At 40.5% G+C, this 17,771-nt stretch overlaps 1 long non-coding RNA gene across 1 annotated transcript in view; it reads left to right on the top strand.

Moving 5' to 3' along the window:
• Positions 1–14,670, top strand: part of LOC141175975 (uncharacterized) — a 58,562-nt gene extending 43,892 nt beyond the window's left edge. The window contains exons 3-4 of the long non-coding RNA XR_012253079.1: positions 12,022–12,100; positions 12,764–14,670. This is a non-coding gene — a long non-coding RNA (uncharacterized lncRNA). The remainder of the gene's footprint in view (positions 1–12,021; positions 12,101–12,763) is intronic.
• The last annotated feature ends 3,101 nt before the right edge of the window (positions 14,671–17,771 follow it).

Here is a 17,771-nt window from a genome sequence, read left to right as displayed (position 1 = left end):
AGAGCATCTCATGCACGGCAGAGGCGACTGTACAACCTGCAGAGCGTCTCATGCACGGCGGAGGCGACTGTACAACCTGCAGAGCGTCTCATGCACGGCGGAGGTGACTGTACAACCTGCAGAGCGTCTCATGCATGGCGGAGGCGACTACAACCTGCAGAGCGTCTCATGCATGGCGGAGGCGACTGTACAACCTGCAGAGCGTCTCATGGACGGCGGAGGCGACTGTACAACCTGCAGAGCGTCTCATGCACAGTGGAGGCGACTGTACAACCTGCAGAGCATCTCATGCACGGTGGAGGTGACTATACAACCTGCAGAGCGTCTCATGCACTGCGGAGGCGACTGTACAACCTGCAGAGTGTCTCGTCACAGCGCAACGTGAGGGCGACTGTACAACCTGCAGAGCGGTGTCATGCACAGTGGAGGCGACTGTACAACCTGCAGAGCGTCTCATGCACTGCGGAGGCGACTGTACAACCTGCAGAGCATCTCATGCACGGTGCAGGCGCTGTGGATACAATGTTGCCCCATGGGATGTTACGATTTGTATCAGTTCCGTTCTATTTATTTTCTGTTTCCTTTCATGTCGAGATGTCGGATACATTGTGTCATAGAATAAGAAAATAACCATGGAAACGTTTATGTCGCAGTAATAAAAAGAGAGGCTTGAAGAATAGGAGTTATATTCTCAGAAAGATCCTCTGTGCTGCAGAACTGCTGCTCCCTCACTTTTCCTTTTCATTCTTCATTGAGGCCCAGGATGAGCAGAGCTCATGAACCAGGAGGCCCAGGATGAGCAGAGCCGTAGATTCCGCTCTGATGAGGCAGTTACAGAGTGATGAGATTATTCCACATGATGTATCTACGGCTTGGACCTATAGAAGCTCCTGGAATAGCTATTTAAGCAATTGCCATGTTACCCCTCTCCTACCACGGCTCCGTCTTTATAGCTACTTCCTCTGCACTTATCTAGTATTCTGCAGTACAGATTTGGGGTGGGGGTCTCTCTATTACCTGCGGATGTCTGGGGGTTGTTCGCAGAGCGGTGGGTTCAGGTCATTTACTGGTGAAGAACTTTATCAATTGTTGGTGATTGTAGAGATCAGGTGTCCTCCATGGTGCAGCATGAGGACATGGGCATTGATCTGAGAGGTGTGTGACTACGGGTGGCTGCGGCTCCCACTATCACAGCAGCCTATATGCACCGGACCTGTCAGTAGACAGATCAGAAAAATAAACTGGAAGCCATCAGCATGCAGCTGTTGACTGATCTCATTATTCTCGCTCTTCTATCTCTTTTTGTGGCATCCAGGGAGGTTTACGAAGGATTTTTTGCCAAATTTCATCAAAAACTCCAAATTAAAAAAAAAAGTGTCTGTTTTTATTGACCTGAAAATAGCTCCTCAGCATAAATCATGTGGGTTGAGTTTTGGCCACACGGTCAGCCACAGCATGCGGCCACATCCTTAATATAAAAATAATAAGAGTCACCAGCCGGCTGATGGTCTCCAAAACAAATGTGTTACAGGGGTTGTCTCAAGATGCAGCTTTTGGAGCTCCCGGCTTTGTCAGTATCTCCTGGAGATTGACAGTTCCGACCATTCACATAGTCACAGTATAAACTGTGCGCTCCTGCCGGCTGCTAGCAGAGGTAACGTTACCTCTGCAGCATGGGAGAACGGTAGGGGCAATGAAGCTGCTCAAATCCAGTGATCCGGCTGGCTGCCGAGAGGTGTGAGCAAGCTGTAAGGCATCGAGCCTGCTCACACCCCATGCTCCTTGCCTGGGGAGTCGGCCATGCTGGGAATGCAGAGGTGTCAGATAACCCCGGCAACAAGCTGTACACAATAAAATGAAACATATCTCCGTTCCTTAGAATTTTCAATTTTACTCATTTATAAACTTGAAACAACCCCTTTAAGGAGGAAATAGATAGATAGACAGATACAGTGGCTTGTGAAAGTATTCATCCCCTTGGCATTTTTCGTGTTTTGCTTCCTCACAACCTGGAATTTCACTGTTTTTTGAGGGTTTGCATCAGTTCATGTAGAGAATATGCCGATGACTGTGAATATTTGGTTTATTATTTTATTGTGAAACAAATAACAAATAGGACAAAATAACTAAAAGCTTCAGTGTGCACAATTATTCACCCCCCTAAAGTCAGTACTTTGTGGAGCCTCCTTTTGTGGCAATTACAGCTGCAGTCGCTTTGGATAAGTCTTTGATCTTTCCACATTTTGTCACTGAGATTTTTGCCCGTTCCTCAGGGCAAAACTGCTCCAGCTCCTTCACGTTAGGAGTTTCCTCTGGTGAACAGCGATCTTCACGTCTGACCACAGATTCTCCATTGGATTAAGGTCTGGGCTGTGACTCGGCCTCTCCAGAACATTTACACGTTTCCCCTTACACCACTCGAGTGTTGCTTTAGCAGTAGCTTTGGGTCAGTGTCTTGTTGGAAGGTGAACCTCAGTCCCAGTCTCAAATTACTGCCGGACTGAAACAGGTTTTGCTCAAGAATATCCCTGTTTTTCACACCATCCATCTTCCCCTCAACTCAGACCATTTTCCCTGTACCTTCTGCCAAAAAACATCCTACCACCACCATGTCTCACTGTGGGGAGGGTGTTCTTCGGGTGATGAGCTGTGTTGGTTTGGTGTCAGACATAGTATTTATCTTGGTATCCAAAAAGTTAAATTTTGGTCTTCTCTGACCACAGCACCTTCCTCCATACATTTGGGGAGTCTCCCACATGTCTTTTGGTAAACTCAAAACGAGTAAAGGCTTTTTTCTGAACACTCTTCCATAAAGGCCATCTCTATGGAGTGTACGGCTTATTTTGGTCGTATGGACAGATACTCCCGTGTCTGCTTGGGAACTCTGCAGCTCCTTCAGGGTTACCTTTGGTCTCTGTGCTGCCTCTCTGATTAATGTCTTCCTTGCCTGCCCGGGCTGAGAGTTTTGGTGGGCGCCCTCTCTTGGTAGGTTTGCTGTGGTACCATGTTCTTTCCATTTGATGACAATGGATTAGATGGTGCTCCGGGGATCATCAGAGATTGGGATAATTTTTTGTAACCCAACTCTGACTTGTACTTCTCAACAACTTTGTCCCTGACTTCTTTGAAGATCTCCTTGGTCTTCATGGTGTTGTTTGGAGATCTCCTTGGTCTTCATGGTGTTGTTTGGGGATCTCCTTGGTCTTCGTGGTGGTGTTTGGAGATCTCCTTGGTCTTCATGGTCGTGTTTGGAGATCTCCTTGGTCTTCATGGTGTTGTTTGGAGATCTCCTTGGTCTTCATGGTGTTGTTTGGAGATCTCCTTGGTCTTCGTGGTGGTGTTTGGAGATCTCCTTGGTCTTCATGGTGTTGTTTGGAGACCTCCTTGGTCTTCATGGTGTTGTTTGGAGATCTCCTTGGTCTTCATGGTGTTGTTTGGAGATTTCCTTGGTCTTCACGGTGTTGTTTGGAGATCTCCTTGGTCTTCATGGTGTTGTTTGGAGATTTCCTTGGTCTTCACGGTGTTGTTTGGAGATCTCCTTGGTCTTCTTTGTGTTATTTGGAGATCTCCTTGCCCTTCATGGTGTTGTTTGGAGATCTCATTGGTCTTCTTTGTGTTATTTGGAGATCTCCTTGGCCTTCATGGTGGTGTTTGGAGATCTCCTCGGTCTTCATGGTGGTATTTGGAGATCTCCTCGGTCTTCGTGGTGTTGTTTGGAGATCTCCTTGGTCTTCATGGTGGTGTTTGGTTAGTGGTGCCTCTTGTTAATGATGTGGCAGCTTCCGTGGCCTTTCAGAAAAGGTAAAGTGTATATAGTGACAGAGGTGACATTAGATTGCACACAGGGGGACATCTGTCACTAAGCATGGGGAATTGCTTGCACCAGAAATATTTAGGGGCTTCATAGCAAAAGGGGTGAATACATATGCACATGCCAACTTTTAGTTATTTGATCCCGTAAATTTAATTTATGCCTATATTTTTTCTCACTTCACCAATTTAGACTATTTAGTGCTGATGCATCACACACAAATCGGATTACAAAAATATTTACACACAGGTTGTAATGTAACAAAATAGGTAAAAAGCCAAAGGGGAGTGAATACTTTCACAAACCACGATAGATAGATAGATAATAGATAGATAGATAGATGATAGATAGATAATAGATAGATGATAGATAATACACAGATAATAGATAGATAATAGACAATAGATAGATGATAGATAATAGATAGATGATAGATAGATAATAGATAGATGATAGATAATAGATAGATGATAGATAGATAATAGATAGATGATAGATAATAGATAGATAATAGACATAATAGATAGATGATAGATAGATGATAGATAGATAATAGATAGATAATAGATAGATAATAGATAGATGATAGATAGATAATAGATAGATAATAGATAGATAATAGATAGATGATAGATAATAGATAATATATAGATAATAGATAGATGATAGATAGATGATAGATAGATGATAGATAATAGATAATATATAGATAATAGATAGATGATAGATAGATGATAGATAGATGATAGATAGATAATAGACAATAGATAGATGATAGATAATAGATAGATGATAGATAGATAATAGATAGATGATAGATAATAGATAGATAGATAGATAATAGATAGATAATAGATAGATGATAGATAGATAATAGATAGATGATAGATAGATAATAGATAGATGATAGATAATAGATAGATGATAGATAATAGATAGATGATAGATAATAGATAGATAATAGACATATAATAGATAGATGATAGATAGATAGATAATAGATAGATAATAGATAGATAATAGATAGATGATAGATAGATGATAGATAGATAATAGATAGATAATAGATAGATAATAGATAGATGATAGATAATAGATAGATGATAGATAATAGATAGATAATAGACATATAATAGATAGATGATAGATAGATAGATAATAGATAGATAATAGATAGATAATAGATAGATAATAGATAGATAATAGATAGATGATAGATAGATAATAGATAGATAATAGATAGATAATAGATAGATGATAGATAGATAATAGATAGATAATAGATAGATGATAGATAATAGATAGATAATAGATAGATAATAGATAGATAATAGATAGATAATATATAGATAATAGATAGATGATAGATAGATGATAGATAGATAGATAATAGATAGATGATAGATAATAGATAATATATAGATAATTGATAGATAGATGATAGATAGATAATAGATAGATAATAGATAGATAATAGATAGATGATAGATAGATGATAGATAGACAATAGATAGATAGACAATAGATAGATAGATAGATGATAGATAGATAGATAGACAATAGATATGAGACATTTTACTATGGATACACAGATGTAACAAGAAGTATCTTTTTTGTATCTTTTCGCCGCTGTGGTTACTTTGGATCAGTCCCAGGTGAATAATATCTCTCACCCCTGGGGGGCACAGGTCGCATTTCTCTTACTCCTGGCAGTTGACCCCCATCTATTTTGGAGCCCCTCTCCCCTCCCCCATGTCACGGTTCAGGACGGCAGGTTCTCCTAATTCCTCAGCCAAATGGGGCAATTACAATCTCAGTTACCAAATGGTGAGCAGATGCTTCTCCTCTCCCCATGTAATGACTCCTGGGGTGTAACCTCGAGACGTCTGCGCCCACCTGTGAACCTCGCCCGTCTGGGTCACGCTTGTCCGGGAATCATCTTGTGGGGCGCACGCCTTACATGAAATATTACCCCATCAGTAGCACCATGAAGTCAAGAGGCTCCTGTCTGCATCAGTAAAGCCCCCAGTATCTGCAGATGGAGCAGACGTGGCCCAGCACTGAGACCCGCCACCCCTGTACAGAACAGCGAGAACACTCCAGAGATGGATCTTCTCTGAGCCCTGAATGGCAATCAACCTAGTAATGCAGCAATGAAGGAGTTAAAGGGTTATTCCCCAAATCACAATGAGATCCTATACTAATATACGGATAGCGTTATACATTTGTGCCAATATAACTCATTAGTAAATATCCCCTTCCCGGCTCTACTGACATCATTGCTCTGTTAATTGGTTTCTAGCAGAGCTGAACAATCCTGCATTCTGCTCTGCTCTGCCTGCACAGCAGAGCACTGCAGAGCTGACCCAAGCAGGGCTTGCTGCTGACAGATCAGTTATGTGAAACTGAAAATGCCTCTTTGTTGATGCATATGGCAGAAGATAATTATTTGCCATAGGCATCAAATGAAATCCACTTGCTCCACTTGAAGTTTTACATCATTGATTTGTCAGCATCATGCATCAAAAACAGCTCAGCCCTGCTGTTGTCCGCTCTGCAGTGCCCAGTTATTACAAGCTTCACTGTGGAGGCAGAGCATAATGGATTGCAGGGCAGTTGAGCTCTGCAGGAAACCAGCTAATAATGATGTAAAAACACACATGTGGCTACAGGAGATAAAATGGGTAACGTTTGTGATCCAGACCCTAAAGTGCACAGAATAGTGTGCATAGATTATCTGCAAAATATCAGTGGTAGCGGTAGCAGAGCTGAGCACAGCGGAGCAGAGCAGAGCACAGCGGAGCAGAGCTGTGCTGGAAGCCGGAGCTATTTTACACATTCATCAGTCAGCGGCTTCCAGCACAGGACTGAGTCATCCAGGCCTAGCGGGAAATGGAGGGAAGGATAGGGTTAACACTCCTCATTGTATAATTAGAAATTTTCTAACAGACCTGGTGATGCTGGGACTTGTAGTGTCACAGGTGGAGAGCTGCTGCTGGAGAATGTGTTTTTAGTGGATGAATTTCACATTGATTCTGGAGTTGAAATGGAAACATGGAAAATTTCCCCATTTATCGTACAGAATCCCGGCGGTGGCGGCGGTGAGCCCAGGACGGGTGCAGCCTGCGGATCAGGGAGGGCCCCGCTGCTCAATGTGAATCATGTCCTGTGGGAATTGGGCCCTCAGAAGGAGCCAGAAAATCTGTGTCCACCTGGGAGTAATTAGGAGCGCTGCTCCGTATGAATCACGGTACACTGCTGCACTGAATGCCTCATTGAAATCCATCAGGCGGATGATTGAACCCTGACCCTTCTCTCTGGCATCACTTAGCGCTCGCTGGACGCTGCGCCGGAGACTCCGAAGAAACTCGAAAAGAGGCAAAAAAGCGGCGGAAAACGCAGCCCCAGAACCTGCCAGAAATACCGCAAGGGTCCTGCACAGACTGGTGCGCAGGGGCCCGGAGCTGCGGGGAGCCCTGACTGCGCTGCGGGGAGCCCTGACTGCGCTGCCCCCAGCAGGAAGAAAGCGCCATCATCAAGAGTCCTGCCACTCCGCCGAGACTCTGTGCTTCATCTCCTCGCTGCCTCAGGAGCTCTGCTTGCTGTCAGTGAATGGGAAAATGTGTCTCACAGCTGAGGGTTTGCTACAATGGCACTTCCCCCACACATAGGATTGGACACTTTACACACAGGCACAATCTCCCTCTGCTATGTAACATCAGCACATAATTCTGCTACTTATCTGTCACTTCACAGCTGAAATTATCAGATTGCCCCAGCAAAATTCTGACCTCACTGATCTGGAAGCTGGGTCACGTCTGTCACTCCGGTCACCTCCAGAGCTGCACTCACTATTCTGCTGTTACATCGTGTCCTAACCTCCAGTCACCTCCAGAGCTGCACTCACTATTCTGCTGTTACATCGTGTCTTATCCTCCAGTCACCTCTAGAGCTGCACTCACTATTCTGCTCTTACATTGTGTCTTATCCTCCAGTCACCTCCAGAGCTGCAGTCACTATTCTGCTGTTACATCATGTCTTGTCCTCCAATCCCCTCCAGGGCTGCAGTCACTATTCTGCTGTTACATTGTCTTATCCTCCAGTCACCTCCAGAGCTGCAGTCACTATTCTGTTGTGACTGGAAGATCAGACACGATGTAACAGCAGAATAATGAGTGCAGCTCTGGAGGTGACTGGAGGATAAGACGTGATGGAACAGCAGAATGGTGAGTGCAGCTCTGGAGGTGACTGGAGGATAAGACGTGATGTAACTCGGGGTGAGTACGACTTCCACTTGTCTCTGGTGACATTCTTTGGAGATCTGACCTGTGGGATCTTCCTCGGCTCTTACACATAAGAACATGAACCACCCGCTGCCGTCACAAATCTACAATAAATCACGTCTCAATCGCTGGCGCCAAATTTTTGCTGTCACCAGAAGATTTCTTGTAAGAATATAAAGAATGTGACGAGGAATGGCGGAGACGGATATATATAGAAGACTCATGTATAAATCTGCCAGCAGCTCGGACGGAGGGCGACCTTCATCAGCAGACGGTAATTGCAGATAATTGCATCTGATTCGTCTGCACAGAGTGGAGCAAGAAAACCGCCAATGACGGCTCCGCCCGAGGAGCGAGAAAACCGCCAATGACGGCTCCGCCCGAGGAGCGAGAAAACCGCCAATGACGGCTCCGCCCGAGGAGCGAGAAAACCGCCAATGACGGCTCCACCCGAGGAGCAAGAAAACTGCCACTGACGGCTCCATCCGTGGAGCAAGAAAACCGCCACTGACGGCTCCACCCGAGGAGCAAGAAAACTGCCACTGACGGCTCCGCCCAAGGAGCAAGAAAACTGCCACTGACGGCTCCACCCGAGGAGCAAGAAAACTGCCACTGACGGCTCCGCCCAAGGAGCAAGAAAACTGCCACTGACGGCTCCACCCGAGGAGCAAGAAAACTGCCACTGACGGCTCTGCCCAAGGAGCAAGAAAACTGCCACTGACGGCTCTGCCCAAGGAGCAAGAAAACTGCCACTGACGGCTCCACCCGAGGAGCAAGAAAACTGCCACTGACGGCTCCGCCCAAGGAGCAAGAAAACTGCCACTGACGGCTCCACCCGAGGAGCAAGAAAACTGCCACTGACGGCTCTGCCCAAGGAGCAAGAAAACTGCCACTGACGGCTCCACCCGAGGAGCAAGAAAACTGCCACTGACGGCTCCGCACAAGGAGCAAGAAAACTGCCACTGACGGCTCCGCTCGAGGAGCGAGAAAACCGCCAATGACGGCTCCGCCCGAGGAGCAAGAAAACCGCCACTGACGGCTCCGCCCGAGGAGCGAGAAAACCGCCAATGACGGCTCCGCCCGAGGAGCAAGAAAACTGCCACTGACGGCTCCACCCGAGGAGCAAGAAAACTGCCACTGACGGCTCCGCCCAAGGAGCAAGAAAACTGCCACTGACGGCTCCGCCCGAGGAGCAAGAAAACCGCCACTGACGGCTCCGCCCAAGGAGCAAGAAAACCGCCACTGACGGCTCCGCCCAAGGAGCAAGAAAACTGCCACTGATGGCTCCGCCCGAGGAGCAAGAAAACCGCCACTGACGGCTCCGCCCGAGGAGCAAGAAAACCGCCACTGATGGCTCCGCCCGAGGAGCAAGAAAACCACCACTGACGGCTCCACCCGAGGAGCAAGAAAACCGCCACTAACTGCTCCATCCGAGGAGCAAGAAAACTGCCACTGACGGCTCCACCCGAGGAGCAAGAAAACCACCACTGACGGCTCCATCCGAGGAGCAAGAAAACTGCCACTGACGGCTCCATCCGAGGAGCAAGAAAACCGCCACTGACGGCTCCATCCGAGGAGCAAGAAAACCGCCACTGACAGCTTCACCCGAGGAGCAAGAAAACCGCCACTGACGGCTCCGCCCGAGGAGCAAGAAAACCGCCACTGACGGCTCCGCCCGAGGAGCAAGAAAACCACCACTGACGGCTCCGCCCGAGGAGCAAGAAAACTGCCACTGACGGCTCCGCCCGAGGAGCAAGAAAACCGCCACTGACGGCTCCGCCCGAGGAGCAAGAAAACCACCACTGACAGCTTCACCCGAGGAGCAAGAAAACCGCCACTGACGGCTCCATCCGAGGAGCAAGAAAACCGCCACTGACGGCTCCATCCGAGGAGCAAGAAAACCGCCACTGACGGCTCCATCCGAGGAGCAAGAAAACCGCCACTGACAGCTTCACCCGAGGAGCAAGAAAACCGCCACTGACGGCTCCACCCGAGGAGCAAGAAAACCGCCACTGACGGCTCCAACCGAGGAGCAAGAAAACCGCCACTGACGGCTCCAACCGAGGAGCAAGAAAACCGCCACTGACGGCTCCAACCGAGGAGCAAGAAAACCGCCACTGACGGCTCCGCCCGAAGAGCAAGAAAACCGCCACTGACGGCTCCGCCCGAGGAGCAAGAAAACCGCCACTGACGGCTCCACCCGAGGAGCAAGAAAACCACCACTGACGGCTCCATCCGAGGAGCAAGAAAACCGCCACTGACGGCTCCGCCCAAGGAGCAAGAAAACCGCCACTGACTGCTCCATCCGAGGAGCAAGAAAACTGCCACTGACGGCTCCACCCGAGGAGCAAGAAAACTGCCACTGACGGCTCCACCCGAGGAGCAAGAAAACAACGTTAGTCCACGGTCCCACTATCAGTATCAGGCCACGGCCCCACTATCAGTATTCGGTCAGTATTTTTTCTCAGGAGTGGGAGCCAAAACCAGGAGTGGGTGATAAATGCAGAATTGGTGACTTGTTTCTATTCTACCTTCTCTCTGATTGTTCCTCACCTGGTTTTGGCTACCAGTCCTGAGAAACAATACTGACCGAATACTGACCAAATACTGATAGTGGGGCCGTGGCCTTATACGTGTAACTGGGCAGGCTCATAAAGATCTCCATAGAAGCCTTGTTGTGTATGTGCCTGCGCCGTTAAGGAAAAAAACTTTAGAATTCTGTGAAATGAACACATTTCATCATTTCATGACTGATTTATCTGGTGATGACGAAGATCAATATTTTTAACTTTTTAATTTTCTTTTTTTTCATACTTCTTTTCTCTTTTCCTAAGTTTTTGTTTTTGACTTTTTTTGTTTTATGTTTTTATTTATAGTTTTACATGTTTTTATTTTTATTTTAGTGATGATGATTATTCTTATTATTATATTAGTTTAATGATGATTATTATTATATTATTTTAGCAATTATTTTATTAATATTATATTACTTTAGTGATTGTTATTAATATTATTATTATTGTTATGATTACTATTATTATTTTATTTTAGTGATTATTTTATTATTATCATTATTATTATTATATTACTTTAGTGATTATTTTATTATTATTATCATTGTTATATTATTTTAAGGATTATTTTAATATTATTATATTACTTTAGTGATTATTTTATTATTATTATCATTGTTATTATTATTATATTACTTTAGTGATTATTTTATTATTATTATCATTGTTATTATTATTATATTACTTTAGTGATTATTTTATTATTATTATCATTATTATTATATTACTTTAGTGATTATTTCATTATTATCATTGTTATTATTATATTATTTTAAGGATTATTTTATTATTATTATTATATTATTTTATCATTATTTTTATATTACTTTAGTGATTATTTTATTATTATTATTATCATTATTATTATTATATTACTTTAATGATTATTTTATTATTATTATCATTGTTATTATATTATTTTAAGGATTATTTATTATTATTATTACTTTAGTGATTATTTATTATTATTATTATTATTATTATATTATTTTAAGGATTATTTTATCATTATCATTATTTTTATATTACTTTAGTGATTATATTATTATTATTATTATCATTATTATTATATTACTTTAGTGATTATTTTATTATTATTATCATTGTTATTATATTATTTTAAGGATTATTTTTTATTATTATTATTACTTTAGTGATTATTTTTTTTATTATTATTATTATTATTATTATTATTATTATTATTATTTTAGTGATTATTTTTTATTATTATTATTATTATTACTTTAGTGATTTCATTATTATTATTATTATTTTAGTAATTGTTTTTTTTATTATTATTATTATTATTATTACATTCTATCACGTTATATTATTCGGGTCTCTTATTTTGCAGGTCGATGTGTCCTCTTCTGTATAATATGTGATCTCCACAGCGGCTCTTTGTTACCATCTTTTCACTCAGCCATTAAAAGGTCTAAACCACTGAGGACTCTCAGATTTTAATATTTTCTATAATTTTGCATTATATTTACATAGAATTTGCATTTATATATTTATATATATTTACCATGTTGTTGATTATTTGATGCTAAGAAGACCCGCCATTACATTACTGATACTATTATGACGCTTCGGCTTTGCTATTTTACGGCAGTGACATAATAGTTCGGTGCGATCCGCGGGCAGCTGTCAGCGCCGGACTCCACTAGCTGCACACAGACACTGACAGTGCAGTGTGCAGAACCCTCCTGCCCTCAGATCTCAGTAGTGTGAGCGCCATCTACTGGACAAAGACAGAACGACTGACAATAATAAAAATCCCTAAAACCTGAGGTCACAGCCACCCAAGAGCAGTAAACACACATCACCTCCTGGCGGTCACATTCCAGCAGTTTCCTAGTAAAAGCTGCATGACTTTATTTTCTTAAAAAGTTCATTAAAACTTTTGAGGAGATGCCAGTGGTGCGGTGTGAGGACAGTCAGGGCCCTGGATACTGAGACTCTGACATGTGAGAGGTGGCGGCTCATTCACTGGAACATAACTTTCTATGCACCAGTTAAAATTAGAAATGAAAAAAACTGTGGAAATTCACTAATTCTCACATTTTCTATCTTTTCACTTTTATAATGCAAAGAATAATACAGGATGAAGGTTGATGTATTTTGCCCTCCGGTGACTTATGGTTCCTTGATGGGAAAGTCTCTTGTTGGAAAAACCAAGGAGAAAAAATTGTAAAACATCAAACTTATCACGAGTTAAAACAATCAGCAAATAAGAAAAAAATCAAAAATCACATTTAATATTTACCTTACTGTGTATATTATTATTTCATTCTGCATGGTATACTCTCAGTCTCTAACCATTTCTATAGGGAAGAGATACAATAATAAAAGTATCATAGTGAGCTGAAACACAGATAAATGTATCATAGAGAGGTGATACAAAGATAAGACAATATCATAGGAAGGTGATACCAAGAGAAAAGTATCATAGGGAGCTGATACAGAGAGAAAAGTATCATAGTGAGCTGAAACACAGATGAATATATCATAGAGAGGTGATACAGTGATAAGACAATATCATAGAGAGGTGATACAAAGATAAGACAATATCATAGGAAGGTGATACCAAGAGACAAGTATCATAGGGAGCTGATACAGAGAGAAAAGTATCATAGGGAGCTGATACAGAGAGAAAAGTATCATAGGGAGCTAATACAGAGAGAAAGGTATCATAGTGAGCTGAAACACAGATGAATATATCATAGAGAGGTGATACAGTGATAAGACAATATCATAGAAAGGTGATACAAAGATAAGACAATATCATAGGAAGATGATACCTAGAGAAAAGTATAATAGGGAGCAGATACATAGATCAAAGTATGTGGAGGTGATACAGAAATAAAAGTATCATAAGGAGCAGAAACACAGATAAATGTATCATAGAGAGGTGATACAAAGATAAAACAATATCATAGGAAGGTGATACCAAGAGAAAAGTATCATAGGGAGCTAATACAGAGAGAAAGGTATCATAGTGAGCTGAAACACAGATAAATATATCATAGGTGATACAGTGATAAAACAATATCATAGAAAGGTGATACATAGAGAAAAGTATCATAGGGAGCTGATACATAGATCAAAGTATTATGCAGAGGTGATACAGAAATGAAGGTATCATAAGGAGCTGAAACACAGATAAATGTATCATAGAGAGGTGATACAAAGATAAGACAATATCATAGGAAGGTGATACCTAGAGAAAAGTATTATAGGGAGCTAATACAGAGAGAAAAGTATCATAGTGAGCTGAAACACAGATAAATATATCATATAGAGGTGATACAAAGCAAAAGTATTTTAAGGAGGTGATGAAAAGATAAAATATCACAGGGAGGTATTACAGAGATTAAAAAAAATATCATGAAGCTAATACAAAGAGAAAAATATAAGGAGGTGATACAGAGATAAAAAATATAGGGAGGTGAATCAGAGACAAAAGTATAGAGAGGTAACACACAGGTAAAAATATAATAGGGAGCTAATACAGAGAGAAAAGTATCATAGGAAGTTAATGTACATAAAAATGTCAGGAGGCGATACATAGATAAAGGTATCATAGGTTATACATGGATAGATACATAGATATAACGTCTGCAGAAATCCTGATGCTAAACAACGGATAATGAAAAGAACAATAAATTACATTTCTAATTCAATATTTAAGGAACTAAACAAAATACAAAACAACACAAGAAGATTTAGAAATATTAAATATGGAGAAACATAATGAATCTTTCTAGGATTACATTTTTGTTATTTTATTCTTTAAAGATTTATCAATAAAAAGAGTGTTAAATTATTTTATATCATTCTTGGCAGCCTCTGTATATATTAAAAGCCTAAGTCCAATTCATCTCAAGTCAATAAATATAATGTACGAATCATGAGTGATATAAAAAAGAGGAATTTTATGTTATGTTGTGATAGAAGATACCTGAACATTATATGTTTGATGTAAAGATATTACTCAGTCACCAAAGATGTTATTCATCATAATTACAATTATACGTATAACTCATATTATTATTATTATTGTTATTATGTGTTAAATTCCAATGATGTATTAACAAAAATTAAAAATTCTAAATAATTGTCCTTCATGTTGTGCTGTTCTGTTTTGTGTCCTGTCATCGACTTAAGATATCATGTATAATATTTTGTTAAGAAAGATTCTCAGCAGGATTATTGTGATGATGATGACGATGATGATTACTATTTAGATTTCTCTAAAAATCAAGAAAAAAATAATAGCATCTTTTTAATGATCCAGAAATTAGAGCAGAGAACACAGGATACAATGTGTATTTCCGGCAAGACATTACAATTAATACGTGAACTTTGAACTGATACATTTCTCACTAAACTTTTAAAATAAGAAACTCGTCACAAAGTTGCAATTCTCTCCAAAATAATGAAAATTGAAGAAAGAAACTAAGTTCTACCAATAATAATATAGAGAAAATAGTAATTACAGAAACCATAGATGTAATAATGATGATGGCAATGATAAGAAATATTGGTTTAATGCCAAAAAATAACCGATAATAATTGGAAAACTAATTTTTTTAAATGAAAATGCTTAAGTGCGACATCCAATATGAATTAATATCAGTTCTGGCAGATACTGAAGAGCCGATGGCGCATGGTGAGGGGTGAGGACTTACACTGTGGGATGGTTCTCTCTTTTTCTCTGTATTTGCAGAAAGTTAAAGTTTAGGATTTTGAGGATTTTGCAGTTTCCTTTTTTCGCTTTTCTTGCAGCAGCAGCCGAGGAGCCTTGAGTGAATGTGCAGAACTCCTGGAGGCAGCGGCTCAGTAATAATTCGCCTCTTACATAAGAACCTGATGGTGAAATGAAATGACGACGAAAACAAACGAAATCTGGAAGTTTAGTGTTTACGTTTCCCGATGAAGCGACGATCGTGTTATGTTTTCAGCTTTATTATTTACACACTAAACAGTTCAGTTGTGAAAGAAAAATAAGGAGAAAAAAAAAAAAAAAAAACCCTTTCCACTTTACAAGGAAAATACATCACCCCCTCCCCCACCTGCCAATCCAGGGGAATGCGGACAGACACAAGCAGGGGGAAAATGAGCCCCATTCTCGCCCTGGTCCCCCTCCAAACTCACACAGCAAAAGTTATAATATTAACATTTTTACATGGTGATGATCATTTTATTATTTTTTATTTTCTATTGGAGAATTCAGTAAAATTGCTTTTTTATTTTAGAAAACAAAAGTCTCTTTAACGGAATTTTTCAAAACATTTTCACATTTTTTTTTTGCATCAAAAAAACCCCAAATATTAACAAAAGAGTAAAGAGGGAATGATAAAATGACGAGCAAACATTGCAGTTTTTGAGACATTTTTTTGAATGTGTTCTGTTAAAGTTTTTTTGCCGATTTATTTTATGTTTTAGGTATGGAGTTTTCCAAGGACTTCTGTATAGAAAAAAAAAATATGTGAAAAAAAAAAGTCTAAAAAAATAAAAAACTAAATTAACAAAAGTTTTTGAAAGCAGCAAAAAAAGTCAGGAAAAAGTGCGTGAAGGAAGCTGTATAATACACATATAATATATATAACGTAGGGAAACCGTTACTACAACGGGGAGGGTTTCTCGTAAAGTTTAAATGTTTTATATCTTAACAGATTGGGGGGTAATGTAGCAGTTTTTTGTGGCAGTTTTGATGCAGTTTTTGGTGCAAATTGTTGAGCCAAGTACAGAATTAAATCCAACAGAAAAAAAAGTGTAAAGAAAAGACTGATACTTTGTTTCTCATTTTATATCCATTCCTGCGCTTGCCTAAAAAAACTGATCCAAAAACCGTCATGTGTGATTTCGGACATAGACGAGAACTTTAGGGAAGAGAAAGAAATTATAATTTCTAACTAAAATCTCGGAGATAAAAGTGTCATAAACAACTTACAAATAAAAATAGTATCAAAATAATTCATTATTATCGCTGATGTCATTTTAATATAATAAGTGAAACATAAACAAAATAATAACAAATTATTAAAAAGTGAATTTGAGAATGAGAAACGCCAAATATCCAGAGATTGGAGATACATTGTGGCATTTTATGTGACACTGAAGAAGTTGAATGACTCTTGGTGCCTTGGTGTCCGGTTTTCTTCCCCAGTAATGTAATTTTTCATTGACTTTTGCGGCTTTTTTCTCACTTGTTGTCTTTATAATCTGCTGACGTTTAGTCGCCGGTGGATTCTGCTCTTAGAATTCTAATATTAACCTAAAAAAAAGTGAATTCTTTAATAAAAAACATCCAACTCTGAAAATTTTTGTTTATTTTTCTCCCCCCCAGAAAGGACAAATCCTGAGAAGTGATAACATTGCAGTCAATGCCTCCATTCACCCGGTGGAGTTAATGCTCTTTTCACCTCGGGGGGCCACACAGAACAAGAATGAAGGGGGTGTAGAGGTGACTTTGCGGCTCATAGCATTTCCAGGATCCCGATGGGTTTACTGGAATCCTCTGCGGCTGTCACCGGTTTAGAGCGCTGCCGTTATTGCAATTTTTTAAGACTGGATCTAAAAATAATCAAAAAAGAGAAAAAAGAAAAAAAAAAAAACGAAACCAATATTTGACGACGTCTCCTCGGATGTAAATTGTAGGTTATTAGTGGCGGCGATTTACTGCCACCGCATAATCATATAATGCGCATTATAACGGAACATCATCATTATATCACAGAGGTTTTTCCACTGGGCCAGGAAAAAAGTATAAGAAAACAATTTCACATCTGTTCTATCCAACATCCCATAAAGCGCGTGATTCTCACATATGCAGCGTCGCAGTCCTTGCGGAATATTTTCTGTAGAATTGCGCATCAGAATTTATAATCAGTTTTTTTTATGATTTGTAATATTTAATACTTTGTGATTCTTTTATTATTATTTTGATAAATAAGGTACGGAATATTAATTGTAGCAAGCAGGCGCGGGAAGCTCCGGCGCTCCTCCTGATTGGTTGTTCCTGCGTTGCTGTTTAGTTCAGTGTTTATTTTCGGATTCCTGTGCCGCTCGGCTGGATTAATAAAGTATGGAACATGA

This window comes from Phyllobates terribilis, unplaced genomic scaffold (genome assembly GCF_046119375.1).
Source record: "Phyllobates terribilis strain yellow unplaced genomic scaffold, ASM4611937v1 Scaffold_14__1_contigs__length_39327217, whole genome shotgun sequence".
In the NCBI taxonomy this organism is placed as follows: Eukaryota; Metazoa; Chordata; class Amphibia; order Anura; family Dendrobatidae; genus Phyllobates; species Phyllobates terribilis.
The sequence above is the reverse complement of the archived record's forward strand: the minus strand, read 5'-3'. Positions and strand labels throughout refer to the sequence as shown.